The sequence below is a fragment of the Ochlerotatus camptorhynchus genome, unplaced genomic scaffold (assembly GCF_037179485.1).
Source record: "Ochlerotatus camptorhynchus isolate MF236.1 unplaced genomic scaffold, CSIRO-AGI_Acam_v1.1 ptg000209l, whole genome shotgun sequence".
Classification (NCBI taxonomy): domain Eukaryota; kingdom Metazoa; phylum Arthropoda; class Insecta; order Diptera; family Culicidae; genus Ochlerotatus; species Ochlerotatus camptorhynchus.
In genome coordinates, this window is record NW_027040699.1 from 2,930,976 (window position 1) to 2,952,916 (window position 21,941).

At 40.1% G+C, this 21,941-nt stretch overlaps 1 protein-coding gene across 1 annotated transcript in view; it reads left to right on the top strand.

The window, feature by feature from the left end:
- LOC135703148 (mucin-2) overlaps positions 1-21,941 on the top strand; it is a 488,834-nt gene that overhangs the window by 301,522 nt on the left and 165,371 nt on the right. The window contains exon 2 of the mRNA XM_065224253.1: positions 16,534-16,580. The gene's annotated coding sequence lies outside the window, so the exon portion shown is untranslated. The remainder of the gene's footprint in view (positions 1-16,533; positions 16,581-21,941) is intronic.

The following is a 21,941-nucleotide window of genomic DNA, read 5'->3' on the forward strand; positions in this document are numbered from 1 at the left end:
TGGAATAGCAACGAAAGGAAGATGGCAGCTTGTGGTTTGTGATTTATTTCTAGAGAGTACGAAAACATTAATATCGTAGAACATAACCTCGATGTTCAGTTCCCGTCGACGACGGCGAACATTTGCAAGTCACTCTCGGATCGTCCCCTTTAACATCCGATTAATCTACCCTGCATGGGTCACCCATTACATCTGCTGTTGTTACAAAAAACGTACCACATTCGCCGCATTCACTGCTGCTGCTGCTTTTGTTGCGGAGGGCAACCTCAGTGCGACTTCGCGCGCTCTATAATTTAGACATTAAAATAATTTATTCCAAGTACCGACCGCCAAACAATTGTCGGAGTTGAAGCTGAAGTTGAGAGGGCTTCCCGCGGCTCGCTGCCACAGTCGCTTTGGTTGATGACGCTCGGTGCTCGGTGGCGGTTGGAGTATCATCGAGCGAAAACGAGAGCATGAGCTATTATTTTTACATTATACAGTCCAAGTCCAAACTGTTGTCGAGAGTCGCGCTCAGTTCCGCCGTAGCTGGCATTCATTCTAATGTTGCACATTTCGGTTCCTTTCGGGCAAAAGTGCACAATGCCAAAGGGCGTTTGTTGATTTTGCAGTCATGCACCGTACCGCCGAGCCAGTCGGATCGGGCGTCGTAAATTGAGCCACCCCTGAATTTCTCCCCAAGGGCAGCAGCCGGTAGTGGTTGCTGTTGTTGGTGTTGTTGTTGATGGTGATGTTGACTAGTCGTGGCTTACGGGGTGCAATAAAAATCGACGTTAAATTACTGGTGGTGCCATGGCAGCACCAGTGAGCGTATTACTGATGAAAGAGATCCAGTTTTCCGGGTCGCGAGCCCGGTTAATACTTGCAAGTGGAATCGTTTGAGCGGGAGATTGTTTCATTTGAACTCCTGGTAAAAGTGGAGCACTTGTGGACTGTTTGTAACGTTGTCGTCAGTGGATTTTAATTACCACTATTGCATTTCAAACGTGTGTACTTCCGGGGGCGCTGAGTCGTTTGACGAAAACATACTGAAGTGTAGCCTGTTCGGTTCCATGTGTTTTAACATTAAATACTACTTTTTAATTACCCTCCGTGAATTATGAACGGCAGTTGATTTCTCAAACTATGGGACTCCTCGTCGCTGGGAGGGGGTTTCACTAGTTTTGTTTTAAATACTGTGCCTTTCTGATCCTAGCATTGCGTGTTTTCTGGATTCACTACATTCTATAAAATCCGTCGCACACTGAATTCAATTTCCGGCATTATTAGTGCTCTGAGATGGCACTATAAAAAAAAATCCAGAAATAATTGGTTCAAACATAACTGATGAAACAATGTTTTGGTACCAGGATGGTACTGAATTTAGTATACTAAGCTTCTTCTTCTTCTTCTTCTTCTTCTTCTTCGCATTTCTAGCTTATTGCATATCGTATATTAGCTTATTGCGTGCTCTCAACTTAGTGTTCTAGATGCACTTCCACAGTTATTAATTGAGCGCTTCCGATGCCTGTATCATTTTGCATTAGTTTAATTGTGTGGCAAGTATAATCATACTCTATGCCCTGGGAAGTCGAGAAATTTTCCAAATCGAAAAAAAAAAAATTTCCTAGACCGGACCGGGAATCGAACTCAGCCACCTCCAGTATGGTCTTGCTTTATAGCTGCGCTTTAACCGATTAAGCTGAGGGAGGCCCCAGTATACTAAACGGTTCTTCTTTAAAAAAATGTTGGAGACCCCGGGTATAGAAAAAAGTTTTATGATTTCGAATTTGAAGAAATATTCAAGATTCTTGAACGCGGGAAGTTGTCAAGATTCAAGGACTACGAATAAAGATCATGATTACAACATTGTGAAACATCAACAGGATCTCGGAACATTTTCCAGGATTATGGCACATGGACAATTCTTCGAATTCGACTCGTCGACACCAGTTTTAATCCAAGCCCGGTGTCTGAATGAGGGTCCGCTATCCTACAATATAGGTAATGTTAGAACGGAGATGACCAGAAAAGGCTTGATACCGATTTGAAAACCAAGATGGCGACATACATGTTGTCCGTAAAGCAAGTAAATTTTGACCCCTTTTCCCATGAGTACAGAATTACTGCAAATTATCATCTCCCTCCCCTCCCCTTTTCGCTCTCTTCGTGGGTTATCAATAGCTTCTTTTGGAAACCAAATGAAAATTAAGGGTGTTGTATCTAGGAACAGAACAGTGGTTATGAAGTAGGACTACAATGAATTCGTAAATATACAGCGAAATTTGAGAGTCCGTATACAGTCAGTATACGTATGTGATTCCACCTTCTTGAAGAATCTTTTGGAAAGTTGCTTCTTGAAAGAAGCTTTTAGAAAGAAGCTTCTAGAAGGAACATCCAGAAATAAGTAAAAAGGAAGTTCCAAAAAGTAATTTTTAGAAGAAGTTACATAAATAAGTTTATTGAAGAATCTTCTTGAAAGTAGCATCTAGAAAACGTTCCATGAAGCAGCTTCTAGAATAAATTTCTAGTAAAAGTTCAATGAAGAAGCATCTAGAAGGAGTCCCTAGAATAAGCTTCTTGATGAATCTTTAAGAAAGTAGCAACTAGAAAGAAGCTTTGAAAAAGAAGTTTCTTGGAGAAACTTCCAGATTTTTTTTTTAGAAAGAGCTTCCAGAAATAAGCATAAGAACCTTTCAAATATGAAACTTCGACAAGAAGCTTTCAGAATGAAGCTTTTAGAAGAATATTCTAGAACGTAGAGACTAGAAGGACGCTTCCAGAAAGAAGAAAGAGCGTCCAGAAAGAAACTTCTAGTGAAATTAAATATCAGGGAGAAGATGGTTAAAACTTCCTGGGATGTCAGATGCCAGAAGTGCTTCAAGTATTCATTGAAATCTATTTGGAAAAGTCTGGACAACTTTCGCAAGGTATAAAAAAAATCCAAGGGAATTCAAAATGAACTTAGTTTGAAAATTAGATAAGCTTCTAGGTAAAGGCGGATTCTGGAAGGAACCTCCTGGGTTAAATCAGAGCAAACTTCTTGAAAGTGTACAAAGAACCGGGATTTCAGGAACAATCTGAAGAATCTTCAAGGGGAATGTGGAAGAATCTTCCAAAAAAAAAGTCAGAAGATAGATTCAGTCCGAAAATTTCCGAAACCTTCAGGGTGCTTTCAAGAATTTCAAGAGAGGGGGGGGGGGAGATCTTTCCGATAGCTTCAGGTCAGTCCCACAAATTTCAGAATTTTTTTGAGAATCCAATGAACATCAAAAAGCTTCTGGGTAGTTCTATTCACTTTAGAAAAACTTCAGGATATTTACAGGAGTTACCAACACTTCAATTGAGTTTAATCCTTTGTAAGGGGCTCAACTACGTAGACGGTTTTTTAGGATTCATGACACCCCCTCCCCCTGCGTAGACAATTGTCCATACAAAAAATTTAAAATTTGTATGGGCCGTGGATAATTGTCAACCCCCCCCCCCCCCCTAACTGTCTACGTAGTTTATGAACAGCCCCTAAGGACTGCTCATTAAAGAAAGTGGACACCTGTTTATTAATGACTTACGGGGTAAAACGTAACGAAAAATTATGATTTTTCGCTCAGTGTCGAAAAACATTGATAATTTTGGCAACATACCTGAAAAAAAGTGAGAAATTTCGGACGATGTGTCGGATCAGCTTATCAACTCGCAGATTAATTCTGCACAAATGGTGCTCCGAAAAGTTGTCGTTACGAAAATTGGCAAAAAGCGTGAAGTGCAGTAAATCTACAGTGTTCAAGATTGTTAAGAAGTTTGAAGAAACGTGTTCTCTTGAAGATTTACCGAAATCTGGGCGCAAAAAAGGGGCATCGGACTACACCGTTCGAAAAATTAATGTAAATTTCTGCGAGATATAGCGCACATTAAATTAACGCTAGATTTGGCATACATTTACGTGATATTTCGTGTAAATTTAAGCGCAATATCGCATAAATTAGCAATATTGTATGCAAGCTTGTAAACGATTTCGCTGTTTATGCCAAATATAGCTCAAAATTAAACGAAGGGATATTTTACGCGATAGTTAAAATTCAGAAATTTTTTCTGTGTAGAAAAAGGAGCTGGCAGCAGTACACCTTTTGAAACCGTGTTCCGTTTGTTAAATTGCCAAAAAAAATGGACAGTAGCGTTGGAACTGTGTAGAATATCAAAAAACGTACACACTTAGTTTTTTCTACCGAGCTCGGCTGTGCAAATCTCGGCAAAAAAAGTTTCACTGGGATCTCAGCAAACATTCCATTTGTTTGCTGAGATTCAGCTAAGCATTATCCGAGACTCAGCAATCAAACGTCACTGTTGCTGAGATCTCAGTGAAACTTTTTTTTGCCGAGATTTGCACAGCCAAGCTCGGTAGAAAAAAAACTAAGTGTGTAACAATATCAGAACCTACAAGAAACAAAAAGCACCAAAAAGGACGGATTCACAGAAAGCTTCTTCGAAAATACGGTCACGGAACTTGTATGACGTTCTCCTTCAACAGCCGAACCGGTGCATTTTGATGGACGACGAGACGTACGTCAAATTGGAAAACAGTGCATTTCCCGGGCTGCAATTTTTCAACGCTGAGAAGAGGACAGATGTGTCTGATGATGTGCGATACATCTGAACCGAAAAATTTGGAAAAAAAAGGTCATTTGCTCCTGTGGCTTGAAGAGTTTTTCGTATTTCACAACGGGCACAATCAATGGTGAAAATTAGAAAAAAAGCATCAAAAAAAGGCTTCTACCCATCTACCGAAAGCATACCCAAGTAACAATTTCCAGTTGAAGAAACGCTTTCGTTTTGATTTTGTTCAGCTGCATGTTGAATAATAATTGTACAATGTGTTCACTACAACTTTTATAAAACCCTTGTTTACACTGGTTTGGAGAACCTATACAACTGCAACACAAAGGTGTTGTCTAACGTATTCAGTAAAACGTTTACCCAAAATCAATTTCTTGTTGAAGAAACGCTTCCATTGTGATTTTATTCAACTGCATGCTGAATAATAACTGTACAATTTGTTTATTACAACTTCTGTAAAACTCTTGTTTACAATGGTTTGGAGAACCTGTTCAACTACAGCATTATATGTATACGCGGTATAGGAGTAGAAGCAACTTTTATACAACGTTTATAGATACATATTTAAACTCAAGCTTTATTATGTTGGTGAAAGCTCTTATACAACGTTTGTAGACACTTCTTGACAGCTGCTTTGAAATTTAGTAGAGAGTAAACCTGAGAGGCGTTTGTTGCACTCTTTTATGACTCCTAAATAATCATTGTACAGCAAGCGGTGAAAAGCGTTTAAAGCACTTTTCAATTACTCCTTAACAATCGGATAGAAGCAACTTTTATAACACGTTTATAGATACATATTTAAACTCAAGCTTTATTGTTTTGGTGAAAGCTCTAATACAACGTTTGTAGACACCTCCTAACAGCTGCTTCGAAATGTATTAAAGATTGAACCTGAGAGGCGTTTGTTACACTCTTTTATGACTCCTAAATAATCACTATACAGCAAGCGGTGAAAAGCGTTTATAGCACTTTTTAATGACTCCTTAATAACCGTTGTGTAAGTACTCACAATATTCACAGATTAAAATTAGTTTAACAATTGTCGTGGTACGCCAAAATAATTGCTTGTACAGTTTTTATTAATTTAATTTATTTGTGTACATTGAAAAAATACGTAATTATGCCATAATTCACATTCTGTGATCATGGAGGAAGTAGTAAAAACATCTGTTTAATCTTTGATTGATATTCTTTCAATTAATCTCTCTAATCATTAATTGAGAGAATTTATCTAGAAATGTAATCGTTGATTATATGATATATGTCTTAAATTAATGTTTGCATTTATTAATAACACCTATATATAATTTACCTCTACTCCACCGAGGGTTTCTCGAAGCAAGATTCGAACTCATAATCCCGGATTGCCAGCCGCTTCTTTTTCCATCTGCTCTATTCTTGAATACATATTTTGATCATATGAGAGAAGTATATCTATAGTGACTTCTCTTGCAGTCGAATAATCATTGCCTTATGGTTATATAAACATGCCTATCACTTGTGCTATTTTTAGCAACAAAATTGTGGTTGGTCGAACGTAAACAATCATTTAAGAGTGCTCCAAGCAGCTTTTGAAGCTTTTAACCAAATGGCAATACAACTACATTCTTGTACAACTCTGGAAGCTATTATTCAACGTTTGATCAACTCAAGTGTTGTATAAGAGCTCCCAATGGTTTGTTTTGATGCGTTTATGTCACGTTCTATATAGCTCTTGTCAATCAGTTTAACAAAGGTGCTATAAAAGTTATCGTAGGTCTTATAAAGCATATAGTTAAACCAAACGTAAACAATCATTTAAGAGTGCTCCAACAGCTTTTAAAACTTTTAATCAAATGGCAATACAACTACATTCTTGTTCAACTCTGGAAGCTATTATTCAACGTTTGATCAATTCTGTTTTTTTTAATAAGAGCTCTCAATTGTTTGTTGGGTACGGATCCTTCTTTGTTTTGGCTGGATCTGCTCACTATGTTTCTTCTACGTTGGAGATGCTGGAGATCATTCCTCCTGACCACGTTGGGTTTTCTACCATAACAGCACTGGATAAAACTCTCCATTAACAACTGTAGAAATGCTCACCAATTTTAGGATATTCCATTACAGGCCCAGTCAGGAAATTCGTTCATGTTGTAAATTTTCTCGACTTCCCTGGGCCATAAGCTTGTCATACAGTATCCAAATCCACATATTGGCTGCCGAAAAAAGTGCTGATGAAATTACTGAGGAGTTGAGAACTGGAAAATCACTCGCATATTAAGCTTCAAAATGTCAAAATATTTAGCACCACGACATTTCAAAACAGTTTGATGAACAACCGCGTCAAACTGCTAGAACCGTATAGCTAGCACCGCAAAACATAATGCCTGAACCCCTCTCAAGAATCACATTTCTAATTTGCCGAGATCTCATAATTAATGGGGTCATTCGTGCATTAGTAGATTAGTATGGGTGGGCGTCAAAAATTGCTTTCGAGGATTTTCACCGCAAACACCAAAGGCTGTATACTCAACTATGGTAAGCGTACGAAGGTTTCTACGGGCAACCCGCGTTATAGCTGGTGATGAAATTTCTACCTTTCATCTGGGAGAGAGAGCTAGGAAGCGAACTACTATAACACAGCTGCGAGGTGAAATAGATGAAATACTTAATACGACGGGGATATTGAACAACATCTCCTCCGTTACTACACCGACATGTACTCCGAAAATTACAAACAGTTACGAAATAACAGTTTTGATTGCGAGAGAATTATTCCCGAAAACGACGCAATCACCACTGCCGAGATCATCACAATCAAATCGAGCGCAGGCAATGAATCTCCCGGATCCGACGGAATACCATAAGAGTTTTACTTACGAACGTTTAACGTGATTCACCGAGAGATCAATCTTGTTATCAACGAAGCCCTCTCCGGTCGTTTTCCACCCGAATTCGTAAATTGCGTTATTGTGATGGTGAGAAAAAAAAAACAAGGGGACCACACAGCTCGTTCGTATAGGCCTATTTTGCCACTGAACTTCGACTGCATAATACTCTCTCGCATCCTCATAGCCCGACTTGAAAACATCATGAAAACCCACAACGTGCTGAGTAACGGACAGAAATGCGCGAATTATCCACGCAACATTTTCCAAGCGACTCTCTCGCCGAAAGATCGTCTAGCTCAGCTGATCCAACGAAAGCATAGTTCGACATATCGTTCGTCCTCGATCACGCTTTCGATCGAGTAAGGGTATCCTTTTTGTTTATCCTCACTTGGCTTTACTCGTGAACTTGTTGAACTGCTCACTCGGATTGCAAGTCTCTCCTAATAGCGGCTGCTTGTCAACGGTCACCTCTCACCGTCCTTTGAAATCCAACGATTTGTTTGACAAGGCTGTCCGCTGAGCATGCATCTTTTCGTTCTCTGCATGCATCCACTAATCTTATTTCTAATCTAACACCAACACAGCCAGTTCATGAAAGCATTTACCTCATCCTTTTTCTTGTCTGTTTGGTATATTTGGTGCAGCATTTAAGGGGCAAGATGATTCAGAAACATCCTGATCCAAAGATATAAACACGATGCTTCAGAATCCAATAAATGGATGGAACGTGGACATCTCGTACCGTACGTTCCGTTGTTATAAATGATTGGTCGTTGGGAGTATCTAATCTAAAAAAGTTAAATGATGCTCCATTTTCCTCGAGTGGTTGGGACATGAGCACTAACTCTTGTCTTAGCCCTATATGGCTTATGGTTATAGCACCTCTACTCGCTTTCTAAAAAGATAAAAATGAAATAAAAGGCCGCTGGAGAAAGGCAAAGGAAGAAGGAACCTTAGTTCTATCTTCCCTTGTGTAAAAACTGAAAAATCGGGTCTCTAATCAATTTACAGGAAAAGTACGCTAAAACTCACAATGACTCGCGAACTTTTACTTTTGTGTGCTTCATAAAACCTCGCAAAATTATCCAACGCTGAACACAAACAGGTGAAGGCTAGGTTTCAGTAGAGAGTAATAGAACGAAAATATATTATAAATTTGAGAACATATAAATGAAAATAAAGGGAAGATCTCAGCCAGTTTCTTTAATTTTGTACTCTGATCGCGCACGGTAGGATCCGATTTTCTACGTTGTGTTATAAAGATTAAAATACGATGATGATTTGGGCCGTCCTGCCATGGCGGAGGCAGACAATACTGTGTGTGTTTATTTATTGTATACAGGACATGGTATCAATTACATTGCAATCTGGACAAATGACAGTCACATACATAATTGAAAGATGACATCTGTTGGTAAGAGTATTAACTATTCCACAGTTCAGGGTAAAGGCGGTAAATGTCGCTTGCGCGAACATACTCTTACTGACTTGCTGCAATACTGTTGAACCAAAGGCACTTCCAAGACTTTTCCAGGTTATTCCCAAACTAATTAAAAAATTCTTCAGGCAAATCATGATCACAAAAACGGAACTTTGAGGTACAAAACATCAATCGTCTAAAACCAGAAAAAAGCACTATGAAGACTCTCTTGCTGAATGAACCAAATGGCAAATCTATGTTGGAACTTGGCCATACCTACTCGTTCCCAACCTTTGACAGTAACGCACTCGACATTTGATTTCTTATCAAAATACAGCACGAAAGCGACTCTTCGGAATGATGTCTAAGACAAAGTTGTGGAAACCGAAATAGGTGAATATATAAACAGGAACGAACTCACCAAATGAACGATGGTTTGCCCGTGAAGCAAAAACTCGGAAAACTGTTGCATCTCCTAGTTCTAGCTCAACACTTCAAACCATTCCATCGGATCTTCAAGGAAACTCTTGCACAATCCGCCTCCAATACAATCAGAATCATCCAGTTCTGACGAAAAGGATGCTAATAAAAACACTTAGAAATGCATTTTACCCGATCACTTGCACTTGCTTTGCACTAAAGTTCTTTTTTAGAACTATGTTATCGAGTGGTACATTGTTTTGGGCTAAGCCGCGATGATAAAATCAATCTCGTTCTCTACATGCATCCGGAGGTGAGTAAACTTGAAACTATAAGTGGAGATGATCGGGCATGGAAAATCATATACATTCATTTCATGCATTCATTTACATTTATTTGCCTCTAACTTTTTTCATCAAGAGCATTACGCAAAATGATGTATAAAACATTTGTAGGTTTTGTTATTAACTAAAACTTTTGTTAAGAACTCAAATCTGTATCTCTTATGCATCACGAATTAGAGCGGGCAGAACTCTTTACTGTTTTTCAGTGAATGTAAAATACATTCACTGAAAAACAGTAGTGGATTCTGTTTGCTCTGGTTCGTCATGCATAAGAGATACGGATTTGAGTTTCTAACAAAAGTTGTAGCTAATAACAAAACCTACAAAAACTTCACAAACCACTTTGAGGAATTCTGTTGATGAAAAAAGTTAGGGGCAAATGAATGTAAATGAATGCACGAAATGAAAGCAAATGATTTTCCATGCCTTTCGACATCACCGTCGTGTGTTCATCCGTTCGGAAAATAAAGATGACGAGGGAACTCTTCTCTTGTTTTGAACGTGTGTCTGGCGCAAAACTTAACTGGCAAAAAACGAAGGCAATCGACGTTGGTTTCGTAGAAGGAGACCCTAAAGGCCCACGCACATTAGATCCAGATCAGACGCGTTGCGGTGAAATGACAGCTAAATTTATTGTCTAACTGTCAAATTAACGTCAACGCAACGCAAACGGGTATCAGTGCTGATAAAAATCATTCCTTCTACACTCATTTTAGCTGAAAATGAAGGCAACCTTAACAGATAGACCAACTATCTGCATGAATTTGAATTTTGACCAGGCTGGCCAGGCCTACCGATTTATCGGTAATCCTACCGATTTTCAGGATGCCTACCGATTCACAGACGAAAGGTTAAAAACTAACGATTTTTCACTTTTCCTACCGAGAATCACAGATTTTTAGTAATGTTGAGAAAATGTTTTGTTTTGTGAAGTCAGAATTAGCATCAGAATTAGAAATATTGATTTCGATACGTTTAAAGCCGAAGAACTGAAGGACAGAAAGTCTGGCGTTGTCGGAAGGATCGACGGAAAATCTGAGGCGGCATTTATTCACGATTCATCCAACAATTTCCATTGACAGAGGACAGTCAGTGCCTGGTGGAAGGTCTGAATCCAATACAACACAGGAATCAACAGAGACTCAAGAAAACGGTGTTACCATAACTAGAATTACTCACAGGAAGAGAGAGGCGAATAAAAGGTTTTGAGCCAAATGAACAAAAATTAAAATTTGTCGGAGCATTTCTTATTCTTAATAGATTAAATTTGAGAGTATTACATTCGAACAGAAATTCAATCGTCTTTATGTTTCGTGTGCTTCTCAAATTCAACTAGTTTTTGGAATCAAAAACAATATTCTAACTTCAGGAGTAGAGACCTCCTCCACCCCCTCCCCTCGCTCACAAAAGTTTCAAGTATCGGGAAAGCTTTCTTAAGACGGCCTACCGATAACATACCGATAAAAGTTTTGAGAAGCTACCGATAATGAAACAAATTATCTGGTCACCCTGATTTTGACATAAACACATTCTCTTGATCAAGGTTACCTCTGAGTATCGAAGTCAACATTTGTTTTTGTTCTTTCGTGGCTAGAAGTTTATTATCGCCTGTGTTGTTGTCAATATCAATATCATCTTCATCTTGGTGGGGATGACAAATTTTCTAAATAATCATTTTACTCAAAATTAATTTGATTAATTTGCTTTTGAGGATCTATTCTGATTTTGACAGTTTTGGGTTGGATAATCAAGCAGCGATGTATATCAACAAACACGTATTCGTTGATGTAAAATGAACTCATTTGTTCGTTTCGCTCGTACTTCACAGAGAAGATATTCAATACGAATGCAATTCATCTAAACTGCGATGAAGCGCTACTCCTTGCGTGTGATGGTAAATGATAAAAACAGACACTGGACCCTATACCAATTCCGGGGCTACAGTCGTGCAACACAGTAAAGGTACTTGGCATTACTTTTGTCAATTTTGACGACTAATGGTTAAGCTTAACTGGGATGCAGCTGTGGGGAGTTTTACCCATCAGACTAGAGGTCATTTAGCGCGTTGCCTTACTTTACTCTGCATCAGTGATGGAATTCTCACCAAAATATCATTTTCGCATGCGATACGTTTTCTCTTGGGAACTTTCCCTCACTAGTTTCACACTCCAATATTTCCTGAGCGAACTTTCTGGGATGAGAGAATGAGATATCGCGAACTTTTTTAACTCGAATCACCAACGCGAGGATACGAAAAATATCAGATCATTTTTTCTCTCTATCTCTTTACACCACATTCGTTCTTGAAAATTGCAATGCACATTTCACAAGGGAATGATTATAGACAGAAAGCTATCCCGAGTAAATCAATACAATCTCTAAAGCCTGATAAGTCTGGTAGCTGGCTGTCTACTGGTGCCTGTTGTTTAAATTAACCGTTATCAGGATGATGTGAACAGTTTTGTGCAGCTGTTTGATTGGTGCATTGGTTTCTGGCAAAAAAAAATGAATGAATCAGCACTAGTGTCAACGCGGCATTAACGAGGAACGGGGAGGGTAGTGTAAGATTTTGTGACTAGCAATCTTTATATTAAAACCGTTCCTCAGGATGGGGGGGAGGGGTGCGGAAGAAGGAGTGCCTAATGTACCTAATCACAACCCAATAAGCTCAAATTTTGGGAGAATTATTTGGACCTGATTAAAAATCGATTGAGCTTAGTGAAACAAAGCCGATATTTTGAATCACCCTAATAAGCATGTTCTCAATGCAGTAAGACTAATCAACAGAATGCTTGCTAGCTTACACTAAGCATGTCTAAGCGCCAATCTCAGTGATATAACTGTACTTCGCACTAATAGCATAGTTCTTCTTGTCGAAGAGTACAGCCACAAATGATGGTTTGGTCAGCAAAGATTAGACTCTTGATGAATAGTTACATGTATCTACTATTAGCTGGTTGCATTGAGAACTAAAACTATAAATAAATCCGGAAATCTTTGAGATTAGGGCGTAATTTCTTTTGTAAACACACACTTAATTCGCCGATTTCTCGTGAATTAAAGTTCAATCTAAAAAACAAACAACACAGACAGGTAGAGGAATGATTCATTTGGTATAGTATAGTTCGCTAGATTGGACTTTGATTCGTGAGAAATCGTTGAATGACGTGTTTGTTTACAAAAGCAATTACGCCCAAATCTCAAAGTTCTCTGGAAATGGTATTTAATGTGAAGGATGCGAAAAATATCGGAGAACGAGAAGAAAACAAACAGACACTCTCGCGTGATCATCGCCTACCTATACTCGCTGGAAAAAAAGAACAAAACTGAGGGGATATTTGGTTGGTTCGAATCACGAGTACGTGTGAAATGATGTGAGATGGAAAGACGAAAGATCTTTCGCGATACGAAATGAAAATTTCTCTCGCTCTACACTTTCATGAACTTTTTATCATCTCTCGTTCGTGAACTTTTTGTGAGAAGTTCCTTTGGGATTTATCTCTGCAATGAGCTGTGATAGAACTTTTTTTGAAAATGATTTTTCCAACACTGCTCTACATCAAAAAGCCATTTCACTGAACACGTTCATGACGTCAAGGAATGGTATCTCTCGTCTATTCTTCCTCGATACATTCACTCTGTATGGAGGAAGAATAGACGAGAGATCCAAATCCTTAAATATTAAACTGTTGTGTCAACAACACCGGCAACTACCTCCTCAAATCCTGTAGAACCCCATCGTAGGAACTATTCACCAATTATGCATTGAACGAACAGAAGCACCCAAAGTTGAACGTGAAAATCCAGAGTCAAACTGACGCAGGATCTGGTCAAGTCTTCACTGGCGAAATTTTTCGGTGACTGAAAAAAGCAATTTGTATCTTTTGGTGAATTGAGAAGGCAACTACCGTAAACTTCTTCACACGATGCGTCGCGTAGATGGTGAAAACTGCACACACTGTCACCCCTATTCTGTATTTCCGGAGTGATTTGAGATTTGGGCGTAATTGTATTTGTAAACAAACACGTCAATCGTCGATTTCTCGTGAATAAAAGCTCAATATTATAAACAAACTATACCAAATGATAGAGGAATCATACCTCTACCTCGCAGTGTTATTAGTTTTCAAAATTGAGCTTTTTTTTTTTTTTTTTCTTTGATTTGTTTTCCGTCGATCTTGTTTTCCGTGCTGAGCACCAATGCTACCGACGCCAGGAAGGCAGCTCCCACACCTGGACCCTACTTATCGACCCATCAATTCATGAGCCGGGGACCAACGGCTTTACTTCCCATCCGAAGGAAGGCGTGATCAGAGATGTTATGCCTCAGAACATCCCGGCGGCGCCGACTGGGATTGAACCCAGGCCTGCTGGGGTGAGAGGCAATCACGCTTACCACTACACCACCGGCGCCGTTAAAATTGAGCTTTTATTCGCGATAAATCGGCGATGGACATGTTTGTTTACAAATACAATTACGCCCAAATCTCAAATCACTCCGGATTTCGTTTCGAACGAAATTCTCATACAAAAAAACGCATCGATAGAGACACTACATACAACACAAATACAGCGAATTTGTTAGGGTGACTGCATGGACGTTTCTTCAGCGAAAGATGACAACAATACTTGGTGGATGGCGAAGATTATCTTTTAATGAACTCTTACGACCGTCACTGGATAACATTTAGAAAAACCATATGATGTTATTATTAAAATTGCTCATAAACTTCATCACTTTTGTTAATAACGTTAACACTATAGTAGATGTAAATGCGTTTGAACTCTATCTTACCATAAATGTAGATTGTTTAAAATTTGTAACCACATTTTATACAAATCACAACATCAATAAATTAGAAAAAAAAACTTCAAAATGTCACAATAATAAGCAGAAGAATTGATCACCACGACATTTCAAATCAGTTTGATGAACAACCGCATCAAACTGGTAGAACCGTGTAGCTAGCACCGCAAAACATAATGCCTTAGTTGTTACAAGAACCCTTCTCGAGAATCACATTTCTAATTTGCCGAGATCTCATAATTAATGGGGCTATTAGCGCAAAGCTTTCGATAGAGAACATAAAATTAACAAACACCGAAACGGCATCTCATTAGCACAATACATTATCCGAACCGTGTCACACCGTCACTCAAGCACTTAAAACTTCAATACGACAGGTTGTCATTGGTAACCCCTCCGTTTCTAATGACTATCATATCACATCCAAGTAGTTCATCAAAGAGCTCCTCGCTTAAATTTATCATCAAGCGCGCCTATCTAAGGGCTTAATTTGCAGCGAACATCAACCGGTATATTCCACTACACATCTTCAAACGTACCTATAAGTAAATTGTTAAATCTTCAAGCGCCCTCCTCGGTGGCGGTGATTTGTTGGATTTGAGCGTGAATCATAATTATTGAAAATCATCACCTTAGCGCGGGTCCATTCATTGATATTTGCTCCACGGAGAACGGGGGATGCACGTCAACACCGACATGGTTTCCTTTTACCGATGCCATGTGTGTGGGCGCCCTCGAGGGCCAGGTAACCTGCAACTGACAAATTGGCACCCGTCGCTGGTGTGGAAAATCTCACACAAAACACGACAGAATCCAAAGTGAAGGGACTCTCGGTTGTTTCTTTTTCTGCAAGGATTTTGGATCATCTTCAACCCAAGTGCGATAGCGACAGCGAACGTGATGTCATTACACCGACCGACTGACTGGCTGACTTGGCTGACTGACTGACTGCCGTGCAACGAGATTAGATGATGCGAGAGGTGTCCCCCGAGAGGATTTATGGAGTAATTGTTTTATTGCCGATGATACGTGAGCTGGGTAACATTGGCCATTCTGTGGACGTCTCGTGGAGATAAAATAAATTATCGAACGTTGCCGTCTGGCGAGCGACAAGCTTGAGCATTTTTGAATTGTGGGTCTTTTCGGTTGCATAATTTATGGTCGATTGAGTCATGAGATGAGGGGAGTTATTGGGAATTGGTAGCCATTTGTGTGGATGGTGCAATAAATGAAAAAAAAACAGACATAAGCTTTCTTAAGTCATGAGCTAGTATGGGCAACATTGCGACAAGAAGTGGAAAACTGTTAAACAACATACTTTGAAAGACGGGGAATGCATTCTAATAACGTTCGAGGCAAGGAAAAAAATCGCACATGAGCTTAAGTATTACTGACTACTAATTTATAGTAAGGGGACTGAATAGATCGAAATTACTTTCCCAATACCGTCCCGTTCCCAGAACACTTTGGAATCTATGATGAAATTTTGATAAGTTCCTAAAACGAAGATTGATTACTCAACAACCGCTCCAACTTGTAGCAAATCCATCGGAAAATGTCAAATGGAGCGTGAAATTACACATTTATATCTTCTTCTTTTTTTTTTGGATGGTCTATCATGCCAACAACGATGAAGAATTGTCCTTTTCTCACAATGTTGGACAGAAAAAGTAACCTGTCGTCGTCGTCTTTGTCATTCGGAAGACAAGTAAAGCACACTAGTGGAGAGTGACATGTCATGCTTCTTATGTAGGTAATATGTAAGCAGTCCTGGGCCAGGACCAGGACAGTCAGCGTAGACACGGTGTGGGCGGGATTGAGTGACAATTGTGGAAAGTGGCAACCAGACAATTCCGGAAGACAGAGACTGCAAAATGCATAGATCCTACCGCTCGGAGAATTTGCGCCGTGACACTTTGGGGGTGACGAAAATGTGTCACTTGATAGACGATGGAATTGCACAGCAGAATTGTCAGGTTTCCTCTTTCCTAGCGACGATAAATCAGGCAGGGGTTGTTTGCTAAGCAATGAAGTAAATCAAATAATAATAATCCATTATTCGTTTTCTGTTTCTCGTTTCAGAATCGACCATTGAGATCGACAGCAACCGCATCTTCATTTACGAAAAGGTAAGTTTGTCTGCTGATCTGAAATTCAAATCTTCAAATCGCCTTCCACCCATCGGTGACACCTTGAGGCAAGTGGAAAATTTTCCTCATTAACCCCGAATATTATCGAAGCGACTGAACCAACAGACGATATGAGAATACCCAATCAACCTTCTTCCCGATCATCCTAAGCCGGATTAGTCGAGCAAAAGCCCGCAAACAACACAAACATGGCAAGCTGCTCCATTATCTATGCAAAGTTTACCATACTGTCATGCTCCCCCACCAGACCCCCTCACAAGCGGGAGGTTAAAATGAGATTAAACTCGTTTCCATTATAAGCACCAATATTCTCTACCTGCCCCGAGGGGGACATATCCGAACTCTCTCCCAGATGGACCAAAATCACGTATTGTTTCCACCTTCTTTGAAAAACCCGGCTGCGTCGTCGTGTCGGGAGCACCTTCTACCCGGGAAAAGCCTCGGCCGATCGTCGCATGTCGGTCGGTATCATAAAGTTGATAAAATTTCAAACTACTGCCACTGCTGCTTTCTACCAGAGCGAAGTGATTATCATTCTAAACCCTTCCGCTCCCTCCCACTCTGTGTACCGATGTCCGTGTGCACCCAGTTTAATCGCTTTCTGGTTCTAATCCCTGGGAAAACCGATTGTAACCAAGTGCCTCCTGTATGCGAAAACCACAGACACAGGCTGTCCGTCGTTCGAGGGTGGGCGTGGGCGGTTCGGGTCATGCGACGATTCTATAGTTAGGAAAACTTTACCCACTTTGGACACGAAGACAATTACCTTCAGGGGGTTCTTATGATGACGATGATGATACTGTTGAAACTTAACGGTAACTGACAGCCGCTTCGTGAGACTTGCGAAACTATCGAAGCAGGAGGGGGAGGGGACATTGATTAGCTGAATGATGAAAAATACTCCAGCAAGATTGCTGTAGTGCGGATTAGGATTTGACAGATTTCAACCTACTCTACTTTTTCTTCATGTCTTCCTGAGATTTAACCTCCTTTGGATGCTTCATAATAGCCCAGTATTTTTCGATGGGCCTTAGTTCTGATGCGGGGGGGGGGGGGTTCATGTCCTTGGGTACGAAAGTGACCCCGTTGGCTTCGTACCACTCCAGGACAACATTTGAATAGTGGCACGAAGCTAGATCCGGCTAGAAGATCGTAGGGTCCTCGTGTTGCTTCAACAGAGGAATCAGACGCTTCTGTAGATACTCCTTGAGGTAAATCTCCCCGTTTGCAGGCCTGGTAGTCATGAACGGTGCACTCCGTTTGCCACATAAGCAGATTGCTAGTCAAGTCATGTATTTCTTGGCAAACTTTGAAAGTTTCTGCTTCTTTACTTCCTCTGGAACATCAAACTTGTGTTGGCCGGTGAAGAACAGCAACACCGGAAGCTGCCGGAAGTCCGTCATGATGAGACAATGAGGCTTCGTCAGCATCTGGGTGTACAGTTTCCGGCCCCGTGACTTTCCCACCGTATTTAGCCGTTCGTCACGATTTGGAACCTTCTGCAATTTTTGCGTATGCAGTCCCTCCCGATCCTTGGCTCTCTGAACGAAATACTTGGACAGATTCAACTTTTTGGCCACATCCCTGACCGGAGCATTCCGCTTAAACGCTTTCACAACACACTTATGATCCTGATCACTAATAGAACATCCATTCTGACCGCATTTCTCCTTCCGTTCGATGCCTAGAGTTTTCTTAGTAATCTCATGAATCACCGTTGACTGCACGATTCCGAGTAGTTTTTCGATGTCCCGATGAGAGAGTTGAGGATTTTCCAGGTGCTTGCGCAAAATCAATTCGTGACGTTGCTTTGCGGGTGATGCCATTTTTCTCGACTTTCGAAAAACTGACAGCGATAAAAATACAGTGTAAGCAGTACACTCTAAACTACTTCAACCCAAATTTTCAAGAAGAAAGACCTAATGGGTAATTTTCTACAGTGTTTTTTTTTCCATGATGCAATTTGATGTGGGACACCCTTTAACAGTTTCTACAACTTTTCTGAAGACACTAATGCACTTAGTGACATTTGGAATAACATTATATTTCATCTCACTTATTGGGGGATTAATCAGAAAAAAAGCTTAAAAATTAAGATCTTTAATTTTCAAGAACTTCTCCGAAGACACTACATAGGGGAATTTACGTATTCTCGGCAACCTAAGCAGCGACCTTCTTTCTATAGCCTTTTTCTCTAAGGAACGCACACATATGGAGTATTGGTTTTTTAACAATCTTTTGCTGCCAGCTGCTCTAACAATTTCAGTCGAAAGAATTGTCAAAAACTGTTTTGAAACGCTTTTACAAAGGTCCAATCTTCTCTAGTGAGAGCGAGTATTGTCGGCAACCAGTTTTTCTTCGGCAACCGTTCCATTTGAACTGCATGTAAATCAGCTGTTCTATTATCGGCAACTCGAAATCAGCTACAATTTGAAGTGCGTGTGTTTCATTTCAAGAAAACCTTGCTAGATTACTTTTTCTCAGTGGCAAAAATATAGTCAAATTGAAGCTGAACGCATAAAGAATCGTTTGCATGCATTCAGCGAAGTGTTTTCGTAAGAAAATCCAGTGAAAATAGTGTTTCAATTTGTGTTGCCGAAAATAGTCTGGCATGCCGAAGACGTCATTTCCCCTACTTAAATGCTAGTTTTCCCACTCAAATATCAAAACGATCATGTTTTTTTTTCAGATTTAGACCACTGTGGAGTGATCAGGTGCGATGAGGTGAGGGGAGGTGAGATGAATGTAAGATGAGGTGAAGTGAAGCGAATCGAGGTGTAGTGAGGTGAGGTGAGATAGATTAAGGGGAGGATTTGTGAAGTGAGGTGAGGTGAGATGATGTTAGGTAAGGTGAATTGAGGTGAAATAAGTTCAGTTTAGATGAGATGAGAAGAAATGAAAGTGAAGTGAAATAAGGTGTGGTCAGATGACATCAAGTGAAATGAGATGACGTGAGGTGAAGTGAGGTGAAATGAGTTGAATTGAGGTGAGATGGGGAGATGTGAAATGAAGTAAGGTGAGGTGAGATGAGGTGAGGTACATTGAGGTGAGGAGTCAGAAGTGAGGTGAGGTAAGATGAAGTAAGGTAAGGTGAGGTGAGGTGAAATGAGTTAAAGGTGAGAAGAAATGAGAGTAAGATGAGGTAAGATAAGGAGATGTGAAGTGAAGTATGGTGGGCTGAGATGAGGTGAGTTTAACTGAGGTAAGATTAGGAGATGTGAAGTGAAGTAAGGTGAGCTGAGATGAGTTAAGGTTAATTGAGGTGAGATGAGATGAGATGAGGTGATGTGAGATGAGGTGAGGTAACGTGAGGTAAAATGAGGTAATGAGAGGCGAGGTGAGGTGAGATGAGTTGAGTTTTTTTTCCTCTGTTCGGAGCCTAACACCACTGCGACCAGTAATTTGATCTATTGTAGTGCATCCCATGTCCTTAGTTTAGTGCATGTCGTATTACTCCATCGCTCTTGAGAAATGATGAAGTATTGGATTTTTTTCAGGTGTCATTCTTAAATTTATCGCACGGATCCATAGGCGTAGCCAGAGGGGGCAGGGAGAGGGGCAACTGCTCCCCATAAACTCAGCAACACAAAGGCTTTCGGAGAAATGGTGTTCGGTGAATTGACATTCGGCCAAATTTTCCATAGCAAATTTTGTTTCGTCCCTCCCAAGCTCGAAACCTGGCTACGCCCTTGCAAGGATCTGACTCTAGTTGAAAGGTCCCGCTATTTATACCCTTCGGAGTGTTGGAACACCCTCCAAAGGTGCGCCCCTTTGTCAGTCAAAATTGGATTCCTTAGCAACAGAATTAAGGAATGACACCGATAATGACCATGCATCAGAACCCTAGTCTTAACCTCTTCAAACTAGGGAAACACGAATAGAAGATTAGGAATCACATAGGTGAAGACTAACTAACCCATTTTTTTCTTGTTTCAAGATCATCCTCAGTGGACAAAGCCAAGTCTTGTCACTATCAACAAGGCATTAAAAAGTAACAAGGACTAAGATGTGATTCTTTGATAACTGAAAAATCCTGTTCCTCTAGTTTGCAGTAGTCAGGACTAGAAATCGGTGGTAGATCTTACTTCCCGTAGCGTACGACGAAAAGGTGATCTACCCACGTTACGGGGCAAGTTGAGGTTAGTTGAGGTGAGGTGATGTGAGGTGCGGTGAGATAGATTGAGAGGAGTATTTGTAAAGAGAGGTGAGGTGAGATGAGGTTAGGTAAGGTGATGTAAAATGAATTGAGTTGAGATGAGATGACAAGAAATGAAAGTGAGGTGAAATAAGGTGTGGTCAGATGAGGTCAAGTGAAATGAGATGAGATGAAAGTGAGATGAGATGACGTGAAGCGAAGTGAGGTGAAATGAGTTGAATTGAGGTGAGATGAGGAGATGTGAAATGAAGTAAGGTGAGGTGAGGAACATTGAGATAAGGAGTCATGAAGTAAGGTGATGGAAGATGAGGTAAAGTAAGGTAATTGAGGTGAGGAGTGGTGAGATGAGATGAGGTGAGGTAAGGTGAGGTGATGTGAGGCGAGGGTAGGTTAGATGAGTTGAGGTTATTTGAGGTGGGGTGAGGTGATGTGAGCTGAAGTGAGATGAAGTGGGGTGAAGAAATCGTGGGATACATCTAAGGAATTTCTTGAAAACAATACATTTTTTAAAATCATCTTAAGAAGCATGCCATCAAGCAAACATAGAACATAGATTTTTTTGAAGCTACTGATAGAAAAGAGTTTGAGGATCCTATAGTTACGTAAACCCAGTGATGTAAGCGGTCACCGTAGTCGACGCATTTTCTTTGATAATCGGGTGCCTTTGCTTCCGACGCTAGCAAAACAAGCTATCAAATTACAGTACCAAACTAAAATGCCATATGACAGGTTCTGTCATACGACACTGTGGCTGAAGACCGGCACGAATGTATGTATTTTAGTTTGTCTCATAATAAGAGCTGCTGATGTGGTGCTGGTGTTAATTCTGTATCTAGCAAGCAACGATGTCCTAGTAATAACATTTCTGTTCAGAAATGGTTTAATTTACACAAAATTTAGGAATTAGAACGAAATCTCACATGAGCAAATGATAGTTATTAGATAATTTTCTTTTTTGCTCAAATGTGTTTCTACCGTTTGCGTTGTGTGAGAGAGATGATAGGACCCGGAAAAAAATAGCCATAGAATTGCAATGAAGTATCATTAAACTACAATAGATTCTAGTGTTAACAATTAACCCTATTGTAATTGTGTTGTATTGGTCAAATGATCAAATTGACATCACAACTAGTTGACAGTAAATTTTAGGTTCTCAAAATATTGAACAATAAAAAAAAAGCAAT